We start from the raw sequence: 16,407 nt of genomic DNA on the forward strand, positions 1-16,407 counted from the left end.
GCGTTTAAGGCAATAAAAAGTTCATATGATCCCCAGAGCTAAACAAAAGCTTTAATCTTCATGTTTTCACTTGTATAAGTGTCATATTAGCAGCGTGCAGCCTATTTAGAAAGTAATTTCATCATATAACTTCAAACCATGAAGAAAATATTTAGTTCAGAAAAAAGTGTTTCTCTTGCTCTGAAAATGCGTTTAAGGCAATAAAAAGTTCATATGATCCTCACAGCTAAACAAAAGGCTGAATCTTCGTGTTTTGACTTGTATAAGTGTCATATTAGCACTGTGCAGCCTATTTAGAAACTAATTTCATCATAAAACTTCAAACCATGAAGAAAATATTTAGTTCAGAAAAAAGTGTTTCTCTTGCTCTGAAAATGCGTTTAAGGCAATAAAAAGTTCATATGATCATCACAGCTAAACAGAAGGCTGAATCATCATGTCTTTCACTTGTATAAGTGTCAGATTAGCACTCTGCAGCCTAAACATACACCATAAAAGTTAAAACATTGCAGAAAACATTTTGTTCAGAAAACGCTTTTCTCTTGCTCTGAAAATGCGTTTAAGGCAATAAAAAGTTCACATGATCTCCAGAGTTAAACAAAAGCCTTAATCTTCATGTTTTTACTTGTATAAGTGTCATATTAGCACCGTGCAGCCTCTTTAGAAACTAATTTTATCACAAAACTTCAAACCATGAAGAAAATATTTAGTTCAGAAAACGTGTTTCTCTTGCTCTGAAAATGCGTTTAAGGCAATAAAAAGTTCATATGATCCTCACAGCTAAATAAAAAGCTGAATCTTCTTGTTTTGACTTTTATAAGTGTCAAATTAGCCCTCTGCAGCCTTAATACATACACCATAAAAGTTAAAACATTGCAGAAAACATTTTGTCCCGAAAACGCGTTTCTCTTGCTCTGAAAATGTGTTTAAGGCAATAAAAAGTTCACATGATCATCACCGCTAAACAGAAGGATCAATCTTTATGTTTTTCACTTGTATAAGTGTCAGATTAGCACTCTGCAGCCTAAATACACACAAATTTTATCATAAAACTTAAAACAATGAAGAAAACATTTACTTCAGAAAAAGTGTTACTCTTGCTCTGAATATGCGTTTAAGGCAATAAAAATTCATAGAGCTAAACAAAAGCCTTAATCTTCATGTTTTCACTTGTATAAGTGTCATATTAGCACTGTGCAGCCTATTTAGAAACTAATTTCATCATAAAACTTCAAACCATGAAGAAAATATTTAGTTCAGAAAAAAAGTGTTTCTCTTGCTCTGAAAATGCCTTTATGGCAATAAAAAGTTCATATGATCCTCACAGCTAAACAAAAGGCTGAATCTTCGTGTTTTGACTTGTATAAGTGTCATATTAGCACTGTGCAGCCTATTTAGAAACTAATTTCATCATAAAACTTCAAACCATGAAGAAAATATTTAGTTCAGAAAACGTGTTTCTCTTGCTCTGAAAATGCGTTTAAGGCAATAAAAATTCATATGATTCCCAGAGCTAAACAAAAGCCTTAATCTTCATGTTTTCACTTGTATAAGTGTCATATTAGCACTGTGCAGCCTATTTAGAAACTAATTTCATCATAAAACTTCAAACCATGAAGAAAATATTTAGTTCAGAAAAAAGTGTTTCTCTTGCTCTGAAAATGCGTTTAAGGCAATAAAAAGTTCATATGATCCTCACAGCTAAACAAAAGGCTGAATCTTCGTGTTTTCACTTGTATAAGTGTCATATTAGCACCGTGCAGCCTATTTAGAAAGAAATTTCATCATATAACTTCAAACCATGAAGAAAATATTTAGTTCAGAAAACGTGTTTCTCTTGCTCTGAAAATGCGTTTAAGGCAATAAAAAGTTCATATGATCCTCACAGCTAAATAAAAAGCTGAATCTTCGTGTTTTGACTTGTATAAGTGTCAAATTAGCCCTCTGCAGCCTTAATACATACACCATAAAAGTTAAAACATTGCAGAAAACATTTTGTCCCGAAAACGCGTTTCTCTTGCTCTGAAAATGTGTTTAAGGCAATAAAAAGTTCACATGATCATCACCGCAAACAGAAGGATCAATCTTTATGTTTTTCACTTGTATAAGTGTCAGATTAGCACTCTGCAGCCTAAATACATACACCATAAAAGTTAAAACAATGCAGAAAACATTTTGTTCAGAAAACGCGATTCTCTTGCTCTGAAAATGCGTTTAAGTCAATAAAAAGTTCATATGATCCCCAGAGCTAAACAAAAGCCTTAATCTTCATGTTTTCACTTGTATAAGTGTCATATTAGCACCGTGCAGCCTATTTAGAAAGTAATTTCATCATATAACTTCAAACCATGAAGAAAATATTTAGTTCAGAAAAAAGTGTTTCTCTTGCTCTGAAAATGCGTTTAAGGCAATAAAAAGTTCATATGATCCTCACAGCTAAACAAAAGGCTGAATCTTCGTGTTTTGACTTGTATGTGTCATATTAGCACTGTGCAGCCTATTTAGAAACTAATTTCATCATAAAACTTCAAACCATGAAGAAAATATTAAGTTCAGAAAACGTGTTTCTCTTGCTCTGAAAATGCGTTTAAGGCAATAAAAAGTTCATATGAAACTCACAGCTAAATAAAAGGCTGAATCTTCGTGTTTTGACTTGTATGTGTTAAATTAGCCCTCTGCAGCCTAAATACATACACCATAAAAGTCAAAACAATGCAGAAAACATTTTGTTCAGAAAACGCGTTTCTCTTGCTCTGAAAATGCGTTTAAGGCAATAAAAAGTTCACATGAGCCCCAGAGTTAAACAAAAGCCTTAATCTTCATGTTTTTACTTGTATAAGTGTCAGATTAGCACTGTGCAGCCTATTTAGAAACTAATTTCATCATAAAACTTCAAACCATGAAGAAAATATTTAGTTCAGAAAAAAGTGTTTCTCTTGCTCTGAAAATGCGTTTAAGGCAATAAAAATTCATATGATCCCCAGAGCTAAACAAAAGCCTTAATCTTCATGTTTTCACTTGTATAAGTGTCATATTAGCAGCGTGCAGCCTATTTAGAAAGTAATTTCATCATATAACTTCAAACCATGAAGAAAATATAATATTTAGTTCAGCGTGCAGCCTATTTAGAAAGTAATTTCATCATATAACTTCAAACCATGAAGAAAATATTTAGTTCAGAAAAAAGTGTTTCTCTTGCTCTGAAAATGCGTTTAAGGCAATAAAAAGTTCATATGATCCTCACAGCTAAACAAAAGGCTGAATCTTCGTGTTTTGACTTGTATAAGTGTCATATTAGCACTGTGCAGCCTATTTAGAAACTAATTTCATCATAAAACTTCAAACCATGAAGAAAATATTTAGTTCAGAAAACGTGTTTCTCTTGCTCTGAAAATGCGTTTAAGGCAATAAAAAGTTCATATGATCCTCACAGCTAAATAAAAGGCTGAATCTTCGTGTTTTGACTTGTATGTGTTAAATTAGCCCTCTGCAGCCTAAATACATACACCATAAAAGTTAAAACAATGCAGAAAACATTTTGTTCAGAAAACGCGATTCTCTTGCTCTGAAAATGCGTTTAAGTCAATAAAAAGTTCATATGATCCCCAGAGCTAAACAAAAGCCTTAATCTTCATGTTTTCACTTGTATAAGTGTCATATTAGCACCGTGCAGCCTATTTAGAAAGTAATTTCATCATATAACTTCAAACCATGAAGAAAATATTTAGTTCAGAAAAAAGTGTTTCTCTTGCTCTGAAAATGCGTTTAAGGCAATAAAAAGTTCATATGATCCTCACAGCTAAACAAAAGGCTGAATCTTCGTGTTTTGACTTGTATGTGTCATATTAGCAATGTGCAGCCTATTTAGAAACTAATTTCATCATAAAACTTCAAACCATGAAGAAAATATTAAGTTCAGAAAACGTGTTTCTCTTGCTCTGAAAATGCGTTTAAGGCAATAAAAAGTTCATATGAAACTCACAGCTAAATAAAAGGCTGAATCTTCGTGTTTTGACTTGTATGTGTTAAATTAGCCCTCTGCAGCCTAAATACATATGTTGCGCTCTCCACTATAGTAAGGGAGATACGGTGTTGTGGGATCCAGAAAAAAACCACAAGACAAGCAATGTGATACGTCTTGACTCAACAGTGGTTTACTTCGAATGCCCCGATCTAATGCAAACGTACGCGCACAACAATTTCCGGTCCAACGATCTAAATCGGTCCGACACGAAACATGAACCGAAGCAGGCGTTCCATGTTTAAATAAACATTTTCGATATATATCATTTGTAAACCAATAGAACTACGCGAATGTAACCAAAATAGGAAATACGATAATTTACAACCTGTCACATACTCCCCCTCAAAATAGATGTTGTCCCCAACATATGTACTAGTAAATACATAAATACGCTGGACGACGTGCCCAAAACAATGACGCACGGTATTATGAACTGCATCCAAATATGAACTATAATAATGAACAGTTTACAGACTGGAACTCTTTTCATACATTCTGTTTACATTATAACAATCAACAATTCACAGACTGGAACTCTTTTCATACATTCCGTTTTACTTATACAGGGCTCATCGGGGTCTTCTTGTTTCCATCTCACTGTTCTATTAAACCGAAGTGTCGATTAACCATTTCTGTAGTATTTCGTGGCATAATAGGGGTGTGCGCCATACATCCAAGGCATTGTCTGTTCACCATGATATGGTACTGTCCCTACATTGTAGCAAGATGGCGAACCAAGGCGATCATACGTGAATACCTTGGGTCTCCTGTGTTGGGACACACTGTCACAGGTGGATCATTTTCCGGACCGATGTTGCCCTCCTGAGATTGGTCAACTTCCGCAGCTCCCGGCTCCGTCCCCGGCAGTTCATTCCCCAGTTGATTGTCATCATGGTGGGTTGTCTCCACAAAGCTCACGTCCCGCGGTTCTGGTGAGTCTGGTCGGGTGCTCTGGCGATGCAACACTGGATAATACTCATCCTCCTCATCATCCTCTTCCGGATCCATTTCCGGCATCTTGTTCGGTCGTTGCCGAGTGGACTTTTCCTTGGACTGGGACTGTAGTGAAGTCTCTAATGGCAAATGATCACATGGCAGCAAGAGATTGCGGTGGAGTATCCTAGATCTGCCCTTCCCCCTCTCAGGTTTCAGCTCATAAACTGGAATGTCTTGGCTGACTTGACGAACCACTGTATGAACAACATCCTCCCAGTGGTTTCTCAGTTTGCCTGAACCTCCACGTGGGGTTAAGTTTCGAACCAGAACACGATCACCGGGCAACAGGGTAGAATACTTTAGTTTACTGTCATATAGTCTCTTACTCCTGGCAGCAGCTTTGTTGTTATTTTCTTGCGTGATCGCATACGCTTCCTCCATGCCCTGTTTCCACTTCTTCACATAGTCCTTCTGGTTGGTTTCACCCTGGTTCGAGTCTGGATTCAAACTAAACAACATATCAACTGGCAAACGTGGTGAACGTCCATAAAGTAAGTAAAAAGGTGAGAACCCTGTCACCTCACTTTTGGTACAGTTGTAAGCATAAACGAGTTTGTTTAGTGAGTCTTTCCAGTTACTCTTTTGTTTCTCTGTCAGTGTCTTTAACATCTGGATCAGTGTTCGATTAAATCGTTCAACTTGTCCATTTCCCTGTGGATGGTAGGGGGTTGTCCTTGAACCCGCAACCCCACAATATTCCTTCAGTTGAGCAAAAAGTTGATTTTCAAATTCACCACCCTGATCATGGTGAATTCGAAGGGGGAATCCAAACTTTAAAGCATAGTCATTAAAGATTTTGTCTGCCGCTGTTTTGCCAGCTTTGGACGTTGTAGCATAAACTTGAGCGAAACGTGTAAAATGGTCTACTAGCACAAGCACGTATTCATAACCACCCTTACATTTGTCAAGATGCAAAAAGTCAACGGAGACAAGTTCAAAAGGCTGAGTAGTCACAATATTAGTAAGAGGGGCTCTGGTCTCACGGTTGGGCTTTTTGTGTTTTAGGCACACACACTCTCTCAGTACATAGTCCTCTATTTCTTTTTGCATAAAGGGCCAGTAAAAACGATCCCTTACAAGGGAAAGAGTCCTTTCTACACCATGGTGGCCCATTTCATCATGCAGCTCTTTTAACACTGTCACCTTGTGTTTTTCAGGAAGCAGTAGTTGGGTTCTGTTTGCCGTTTTTCTGTACAAAACACCTCTGTCATTAAAGTGTAGCTTGTCCCATTCCCTCACAAGACAAACAACTTGAGGACAATGCTTTCTTAGTTCAGTACCTAGCGGTTTCGTCTCCGCCAGTTTGTATCTAATAATATGTCCCATAATGGGGTCAGTCTCTTGATCTAGCTTGATCTGTCCAACAGTCAATGGGGCTATCGGTGTGTTTAGTGACACCTCGGCACACATAGCTGAGATTCCCATAGACCAAGCTGCACTAGACTCGTTCTGGTGGTAAATTATAATTCTTCTCAGCTGCAGTTAATGTCCGAGAGCCATAGGCTATCACGCGAAGTTTGCCATTTTGTCTTTGGTACAACACAGCACCTAAACCCCGGTTAGAGGCATCTGTATGCAAAATGAAAGGATGCGCGAAGTCAGGAAAACCTAAAACTGGTGGTTGAACTAAACAGTCTATTAGCTGCTCTAACACTGACTGATGCTCATCACCCCACTCAATACGTGTGTTGGAAGACACACTGTTATGTCTCACTTTCCATTTTTGTCTTTGATGCTGCTGAGTCTCAACATTCAGAGGGGCTTTAAGCAAAGCATACAAGGGACTAGCGATACAAGAGAAATCTTTGATGTATTGCCTATAATAGCTTAATAGTCCCAAAATGGCTCGAAGCTCACCGACAGTGCCTGGCTGCTTGTTTTTCAGGGCACGCACTGCTGCTGTATCTGCCGGGTCCATTCTGCTCCCCTCAGCAGAGACAATCCTGCCGAGGTACCTCACTTCCGGCTTAAAGAGGTCACACTTTCGGGCTTTGAGTTTTATTCCATTTTCCCTGAGACGTCGCAACACTCGTCTGACGTCCTCAACGTGGTTGTCAAATGTCCCGCTGAAAACAAGAATGTCATCAAGATAGGGGACACATATTCCGTCCCGTAACCCCTCCAGACATTGTTCCATACACCGCTGGAACGCTGCTGGTGCATTCATGAGTCCAAACGGAATTCGAATCCATTCATAAAGGCCCCAAGGGGTCACGAAGGCAGTCAGGTGTCGGCTCCCTTTGGACATGAACCCCTGGTGGTATGCTTTGCCTTGGTCCAGCAGCGAGAAGATGGTGTTACCCCCAAGGCTATCCACCACGTCCTGTACCCGTGGGATGGGGTGCCGGTCAGGGTGTGTTTTCCGGTTCAGCTCTCTGTAATCAATACATAAGCGCAGTGTACCATCTTTTTTCCTGACACAGACGACAGGGGATGAGTAGGAGGAAGTGGACTTTTCCACCCACCCCTGCGCTATCAAGTCCTGTAAATAGTCTTTCACCTCTCTGTACATTGGCTTTGGGACAGACATATATGTCTTTGAAACAGGCTCAGTGTCTTTCAACAAAATGTCCATTTGTAGGTTTTCCACACACCCTATGTCGTCGTCCGATTTTGAAAATGATGCCGATTCCTCTCTCAACATCTGCTGAACGGTCTTTCTTTTATCTTCGTCCAAATGAGAAAGGTCAATTGGGGGGTCCCACTGCTCACTGAGAGCGATGGTGGTATTCTGGACATGGACCTCATTGACAACCACTGAAGGAAGGTCCCTTTTAAATATGTTAAGTGGGTAGACAGACCCTACCGACTGCACTGTACCAATAATAGCCTTTACTGGAAACCTAATATCATGATTAGTAGGGTTCTGGACACTAACAACTATCCTAGGGATGGAACCTGCCTTAACTGAGACCAACGAGTCACAAAGCTCGAGGCCATCTGGCCACTGTGGGTTTTCACTTGGCTCAAAAACCAATGTAACATCTTCCTTAAAGGGCTTAGCCTGTACTTTGCATGGAATAATAAGTGAGCTATGCCTGGCTATAGTGAATCTCTCATTTGTTGTTTTTACACGGTACTCATGTGCTTGTCCCAGACTAACTGCTTTTATGAAAGTGGCAGCTTTATTGCGCTTAAGGTGGGGAAAAGCTAGTCTAACCGATTTCAAGAGCTTTTCTGTATCCCCTGTTTGTGACTCATTAGAGAGGCTATCTAACACAAGACGCTCAATGACATTAAACCCTATGATAGGACACTGTTGCTGGTCACCTTTTAGTACTAATACTGGTACAAGTAGCCCTGGATCATTAGCACCAAGTTTAAATGATATCTCAAGCCATCCTACATAAGGCATATCCGTTCCATTAGCTGCCACAATATTGAGAGTGTTATCAGGGTCAATAAGTTCATTCACATTTTTCAATGACACGTCAGGTAAGTTTGTTTGTTTCCATAACTCATCTACAGCACACACCTGGGACCCCGAGTCCCAGAGTGCTTCAACCCTTTTGTTACCCAAAAAGCACCGAATAAGACATTTCTTTCCCACTAACTCCCTGACCGAAGGTAATTTGCCACACTGGTTCTTATCTGTACGCTCGACAAATGACTGCTTATGTCTCTTCTGAACGGGGCCACGTGTGTGGGGCTTACATTCCATTTTCATAGCACCACTGTAACACTGGGACCTATCTGTCTCTGTGGTCACACCATGTCCCACTGGAGTAACCCTTTCTAGTTTAAAGCATGGTTCCTAGCTGAGTTCTGTGCTTTGCAGCCTGCTCTGAAATGTTCACTACTTCCACATTTAAAACAGTGCTGACAATATTCTTCACCTGTCTGAATACAAGAATAACACCTGGGCTGAGGGCGACGGGGCATGTAGTACTGCTGAGGGGCGAACCGCTGCTGGAACTGTGCTGCCCCCCTCATCGACCTGGGGCCTGGTGCTGGGTGGTACTGCTGAAGAGCTGATGGGGAGTGCTGGGTGTAGTAGTGCCTGGCTGGTGGATCTACCTGATATTGTGAAGGTGGAGTGAAGGCGACCTGTTCAGGGTAGTGGTCAGGCAGGCGTTCAGGTCCTCCGCTGGTGGGCTGAGAAGTGGCTGTTGGTTTCTGAATAGTCTCTTTGATCTGGGACACTTCTGCACGCAGCTCTTTTAACAGCATCATCTCTGACCTCATCTCTTTGATCTCTGAAAGGAGTTCATTCGGCACAGTAACAGTATTCTGCTTTAAGACTGTCTTCTTCCCAATCGGGACTGGTGTGTCATCTACCTGGACAGTGTTCAGCGTTGTCACCCGTGCAGCAGCATTTTTCTTTTTTTCCTGTCGCTCTTTTTCATTTGCACATGCCATGTTTAGTTTTTCTAACAGTACTTCATCTGATGTGGTGGTTAGCAGGAGGAAAGGTTGCATGTCACTCTTTACATTGTCACTCTGTAACCCCGTCAGAACTGTGTGCAGGAATAAACTCTGGACCAACGTGGGATCATACTTCACCCCTGATTCAGCTTCTTGAGATGCAAAAAGAATCCTTTGACGAAGATCCATTGCACGCAGTAGAAATTTCTGTGGGGACTCTTTATTAGTCTGCACTTCCGATGAGAGCTGCTTGTACAACTCAGTGGCTCCTCTCTCTTGATAGTGAGATCGGAGAATCCTTCGTAAAGAAGTTAGGGTAAGATTTTCTTTCCCTTCGAGGTAGCTTCTCAACTGCAGACCTGGTGTTATGGCACGAACCACTGCATCGATGATCTCATCCCCCTGGTAGCCTTTACTGAGCCCACTTTCTATCTGTCTGACCAAATTAGGAAATGTGAGTTTATCTTTTTGTCCGAGTTCACCTATTTGTCCAGATATTTTGAAATCTTTGCGCCAGGGGGCAGTGTCTGGGGGCACTATGCTTCTCTTTCGCACTGCATCCCGACCTTTTTCACTTGGTTTGGCTATTCCTGGTTCAAAATCTTTTATACTTTCAATCAAGTCCTTTATACGTAGCAAATCTGACATTCCTCCATCTTCTAGCTCTAATTCAGCTCTTTCAATGTAGGTTGACACAATATTAATTAGTTGGCCTCGAGTCTTTCCTGTAAGTTGCTCTCTTTCCAGTCCAGATATTTGGATTTCAGCACATAACTCTGACAACTGTTGAAAATTCAGTCCAAATAACTTGCCTTTGATGTCCAACTGTAATTCCTCTAACGCCATTTTCGAGAGGGTAGACGCAGTTCAGCTGGCCGGATTCACTTCAAAGTCTTCCAGTGCCCTCTAGTGGTGGCTGTACGCACAGAGATGCAACTAGAGCACATGTAGAAACAAACCAGTAAACGGCGACGCCACTCCGACTGGGTTGATTGGGGATATTCGGCGCGAGCTTCTACCCACGGCGAGTAGACAACACTCGAACGCAAATATCCCAGCGGTGCCTCCAAAATGTTGCGCTCTCCACTATAGTAAGGGAGATACGGTGTTGTGGGATCCAGAAAAAAACCACAAGACAAGCAATGTGATACGTCTTGACTCAACAGTGGTTTACTTCGAATGCCCCGATCTAATGCAAACGTACGCGCACAACAATTTCCGGTCCAACGATCTAAATCGGTCCGACACGAAACATGAACCGAAGCAGGCGTTCCATGTTTAAATAAACATTTTCGATATATATCATTTGTAAACCAATAGAACTACGCGAATGTAACCAAAATAGGAAATACGATAATTTACAACCTGTCACACATACACCATAAAAGTCAAAACAATGCAGAAAACATTTTGTTCAGAAAACGCGTTTCTCTTGCTCTGAAAATGCGTTTAAGACAATAAAAAGTTCACATGATCTCCAGAGTTAAACAAAAGCCTTAATCTTCATGTTTTTACTTGTATAAGTGTCATATTAGCACTGTGCAGCCTCTTTAGAAACTAATTTTATCATAAACTTTAAACAATGAAGAAAATATTTATTTTATCAAACGTGTTTCTCTTGCTCTGAAAATGCGTTTAAGGCAATAAAAAGTTCATATGATCCTCACAGCTAAATAAAAGGCTGAATCTTCGTGTTTTGACATGTATAAGTGTTAAATTAGCCCTCTGCAGCCTAACTACATACACCATAAAAGTTAAAACATTGCAGAAAACATTTTGTTCAGAAAACGCGTTTCTCTTGCTCTGAAAATGCGTTCAAGGCAATAAAAAGTTCACATGATCATCACCGCTAAACAGAAGGATGAATCTTCATGTTTTTCACTTGTATAAGTGTCAGATTAGCGCTCTGCAGCCTAAATACACACAAATTTCATCATAAAACTTAAAACCATGAAGAAAACATTTACTTCAGAAAAAGTGTTTCTCTTGGTCTGAAAATGCGTTTAAGGCAATAAAAAATTCATATGATCCCCAGAGCTAAACAAAAGCCTTAATCTTCATGTTTTCACTTGTATAAGTGTCATATTAGCACTATACAGCCTATTTAGAAACTAATTTCATCATAAAACTTCAAACCATGAAGAAAATATTTAGTTCAGAAAAAAGTTTTCTCTTGCTCTGAAAATGCGTTTAAGGCAATAAAAAGTTCATATGATCCTCACAGCTAATTAAAAGGCTGAATCTTCGTGTTTTGACTTGTATGTGTTAAATTAGCCCTCTGCAGCCTAAATACATACACCATAAAAGTTAAAACAATGCAGAAAACATTTTGTTCAGAAAACGCGTTTCTCTTGCTCTGAAAATGCGTTTAAGGCAATAAAAAGTTCACATGATCTCCAGAGTTAAACAAAAGCCTTAATCTTCATGTTTTTACTTGTGTAAGTGTCATATTAGCACTGTGCAGCCTCTTTAGAAACTAATTTTATCATAAAACTTCAAACCATGAAGAAAATATTTAGTTTAGAAAACGTGTTTCTCTTGCTCTGAAAATGCGTTTAAGGCAATAAAAAGTTCATATGGTCCTCACAGGTAAACAAAAGCCTTAATCTTCATGTTTTCACTTGTATAAGTGTCATATTAGCACCGTGCAGCCTATTTAGAAAGTAATTTCATCATATAACTTCAAACCATGAAGAAAATATTTAGTTCAGAAAAAAGTGTTTCTCTTGCTCTGAAAATGCGTTTAAGGCAATAAAAAGTTCTTATGATCCTCACAGCTAAACAAAAGGCTGAATCTTCGTGTTTTGACTTGTATGTGTCATATTAGCACTGTGCAGCCTATTTAGAAACTAATTTCATCATAAAACTTCAAACCATGAAGAAAATATTAAGTTCAGAAAACGTGTTTCTCTTGCTCTGAAAATGCGTTTAAGGCAATAAAAAGTTCATATGAAACTCACAGCTAAATAAAAGGCTGAATCTTCGTGTTTTGACTTGTATGTGTTAAATTAGCCCTCTGCAGCCTAAATACATACACCATAAAAGTCAAAACAATGCAGAAAACATTTTGTTCAGAAAACGCGTTTCTCTTGCTCTGAAAATGCGTTTAAGACAATAAAAAGTTCACATGATCTCCAGAGTTAAACAAAAGCCTTAATCTTCATGTTTTTACTTGTATAAGTGTCATATTAGCACTGTGCAGCCTCTTTAGAAGCTAATTTTATCATAAACTTTAAACAATGAAGAAAATATTTATTTTATCAAACGTGTTTCTCTTGCTCTGAAAATGCGTTTAAGGCAATAAAAAGTTCATATGATCCTCACAGCTAAATAAAAGGCTGAATCTTCGTGTTTTGACATGTATAAGTGTTAAATTAGCCCTCTGCAGCCTAACTACATACACCATAAAAGTTAAAACATTGCAGAAAACATTTTGTTCAGAAAACGCGTTTCTCTTGCTCTGAAAATGCGTTCAAGGCAATAAAAAGTTCACATGATCATCACCGCTAAACAGAAGGATGAATCTTCATGTTTTTCACTTGTATAAGTGTCAGATTAGCGTTCTGCAGCCTAAATACACACAAATTTCATCATAAAACTTAAAACCATGAAGAAAACATTTACTTCAGAAAAAGTGTTTCTCTTGGTCTGAAAATGCGTTTAAGGCAATAAAAAATTCATATGATCCCCAGAGCTAAACAAAAGCCTTAATCTTCATGTTTTCACTTGTATAAGTGTCATATTAGCACTATACAGCCTATTTAGAAACTAATTTCATCATAAAACTTCAAACCATGAAGAAAATATTTAGTTCAGAAAAAAGTTTTCTCTTGCTCTGAAAATGCGTTTAAGGCAATAAAAAGTTCATATGATCCTCACAGCTAATTAAAAGGGTGAATCTTCGTGTTTTGACTTGTATGTGTTAAATTAGCCCTCTGCAGCCTAAATACATACACCATAAAAGTTAAAACAATGCAGAAAACATTTTGTTCAGAAAACGCGTTTCTCTTGCTCTGAAAATGCGTTTAAGGCAATAAAAAGTTCACATGATCTCCAGAGTTAAACAAAAGCCTTAATCTTCATGTTTTTACTTGTATAAGTGTCATATTAGCACTGTGCAGCCTCTTTAGAAACTAATTTTATCATAAAACTTCAAACCATGAAGAAAATATTTAGTTTAGAAAACGTGTTTCTCTTGCTCTGAAAATGCATTTAAGGCAATAAAAAAGTTCACATGATCCCCAGAGTTAAACAAAAGCCTTAATCTTCATGTTTTTACTTGTATAAATGTCAGATTAGCACTGTGCAGCCTATTTAGAAACTAATTTCATCATAAAACTTCAAACCATGAAGAAAATATTTAGTACAGAAAACGTGTTTCTCTTGCTCTGAAAATGCGTTTAAGGCAATATCATATGATTATCACAGCTAAACAGAAGGCTGAATCTTCATGTTTTTCACTTGTATAAGTGTCAGATTAGCACTCTGCAGCCTAAATACATACACCATAAAAGTTAAAACATTGCAGAAAACATTTTGTTCAGAAAACGCGTTTCTCTTGCTCTGAAAATGCGTTTAAGGCAATAAAAAGTTCACATGACCATCACCGCTAAACAGAAGGCTGAATCTTCATGTTTTTCACTTGTATAAGTGTCAGATTAGCACGCTGCAGCCTAAATACACACAAATGTCATCATAAAACTTAAAACCATGAAGAAAATATTTAGTTCGGAAAACGTGTTTCTCTTGCCGTGAAAATACGTTTAAGGCAATAAAAAGTTCATATGTTCCTCACAGCTAAATAAAAGGCTGAATCTTCGTGTTTTTCACTTGTATAAGTGTCAAATTCGCACTCTGCATCCTAAATACATACACCATACAAGTTAAAACAATGCAGAAAACATTTTGTTCAGAAAACGCGTTTCTCTTGCTCTGAAAATGCGTTTAAGGCAATAAAAAGTTCACATGATCCCCAGAGCTAAACAAAAGCCCTAATTTTCATGTTTTCACTTGTATAAGTGTCAGATTAGCACTGTGCAGCCTATTTAGAAACTAATTTTATCATAAAACTTCAAACCATGAACAAAATATTTAGTTCAGAAAACGTGTTTCTCTTGCTCTGAAAATGCGTTTAAATAAAAAAATTCATATGATCCCCAGAGCTAAACAAAAGCCTAATCCTCATGTTTTCACTGGTATAAGTGTCATATTAGCACTGTGCAGCCTCTTTAGAAACTAATTTCATTGAAAAACTTCAAACCCTGAAGAAAATATTTAGTTCAGAAAACGTGTTTGTCTTGCTCTGAAAATGCGTTTAAGGCAATAAAAAGTTTACATGATCATCACCGCTAAACAGAAGGCTGAACTTCATGTTTTTCACTTGTCTAAGTGTCAGATTAGCACTCTGCAGCCTAAATACACACAAATTTAGTCATAAAACTTAAAACCATGAAGAAAACATTTACTTCAGAAAACATGTTTCTCTTGCTCTGAAAATGCGTTTAATGCAATAAAAAAGTTCATATGATCCTCAGAGCTAAACAAAAGCCTTGACCTTCATGTTTTCACTTGTATAAGTGTCAGATTAGCACTCTGCAGCCTAAATAGATCAACATCAAAGTTAAAACCATGCAGAAAACCTTTTGTTTAGAAAACGTGTTTCTGTTGCTCTGAAAATGCGTTTAAGGCAAAAAAAGTTCATAGATCCCCAGAGCTAAACAAAAGTCTTAATCTTCATGTTTTCACTTGTACAAGTGTCAGATTAGCTCTCTTGCAGCCTAAATAGACACTAATTTCATCATAAAATTAAAACAATGCAGAAAATATTTTTTTTTCAGAAAACATGTTTCACGCTGCAGCCTAAATACACACAAATTTTATTATAAAACATAAAACCGTGAAGAAAACATTTACTTCAGAAAACGTGTTTCTCTTGCTCTGAAAATGCGTTTAAGGCAATAAAAAGTTCATATGATAACCAGAGCTAAACAAAAGGCTTAATCTTCATGTTTTCACTTATATTATTATATTAGCTTTATTCGTCCCATAATGGGGACATTTGCAAAATTCAGATTAGCACTCTGCAGCCTAAATAGACACTAATTTCATCATAAAATTTAAAACCACGAAGTTTTTTATTTTGTTCAGAAAACGTGTTTCTCTTTCTCTAAAATGCGTTTAAGGCAATAAAAAGTTCATATGATCATCACAGCTTAACAAAAGGCTGAATCTTCATGTTTTCACCTGTATAAGTGTCAGATTAGTGTGACAGGTTGTAAAGTATCTTATTTCGTATTTTGGTTACATTCGCGTAGTTATATTGGTTTACAAATGATATATATCGAAAATGTTTATTTAAACAAGGAAAGCCTGCTTCGGTTAGTGCTTCGTGTCGGACCGATTTAGATCGTTGGACAGGAAATTGTTGTGCGCATAGGACTGCTTTACATCTGGGCATTCGAAGTAAACCACTGTTGAGTCAAGACGTATCACACTGCTTGTGTTGTGTTTTTTTTTTCTGGATCCCACAACACCGTATCTCCTTTACCATAGGGAGAGCGCAACATTTTGGAGGCACCACTGGGATATTTGCGTTCGAGTGTTGTCTACTCGCCGTGGGTAGAAGCTCGGGCCGAATATCCCCAAATCAACCCGGAGTGGTGTCGCCGTTTACTGTTTTTTTTTTTTTTTCCTACATGTGCTCTGGTTGCATCTCTCTGCGTACATCCACCACTAGAGGGCACTGGAAGACTATGAAGTGAATCCGGCCATTTGAACTGCGTGTACCCTCTCGAAAATGGAGTTAGAGGAATTACAGTTGGACATCAAAGGCAAATTATTTGGACTGAATTTTCAACAGTTGTCAGAGTTATGTGCTGAAATCCAAATATCTGGACTGAAAAGAGAGCAATTTACAGGAAAGACTCGAGGCCAACTAATTAATATTGTGTCAAACTACATTGAAAGAGCTGAATTCCAGCTAGAAGAAGGAGGGATGTCAGATTTGCTACGTGTAAAGGACT

The sequence above is a fragment of the Hippocampus bargibanti genome, unplaced genomic scaffold (assembly GCF_051943395.1).
Source record: "Hippocampus bargibanti isolate YZ-2025 unplaced genomic scaffold, ASM5194339v1 Contig00119, whole genome shotgun sequence".
NCBI lineage: Eukaryota > Metazoa > Chordata > Actinopteri > Syngnathiformes > Syngnathidae > Hippocampus > Hippocampus bargibanti.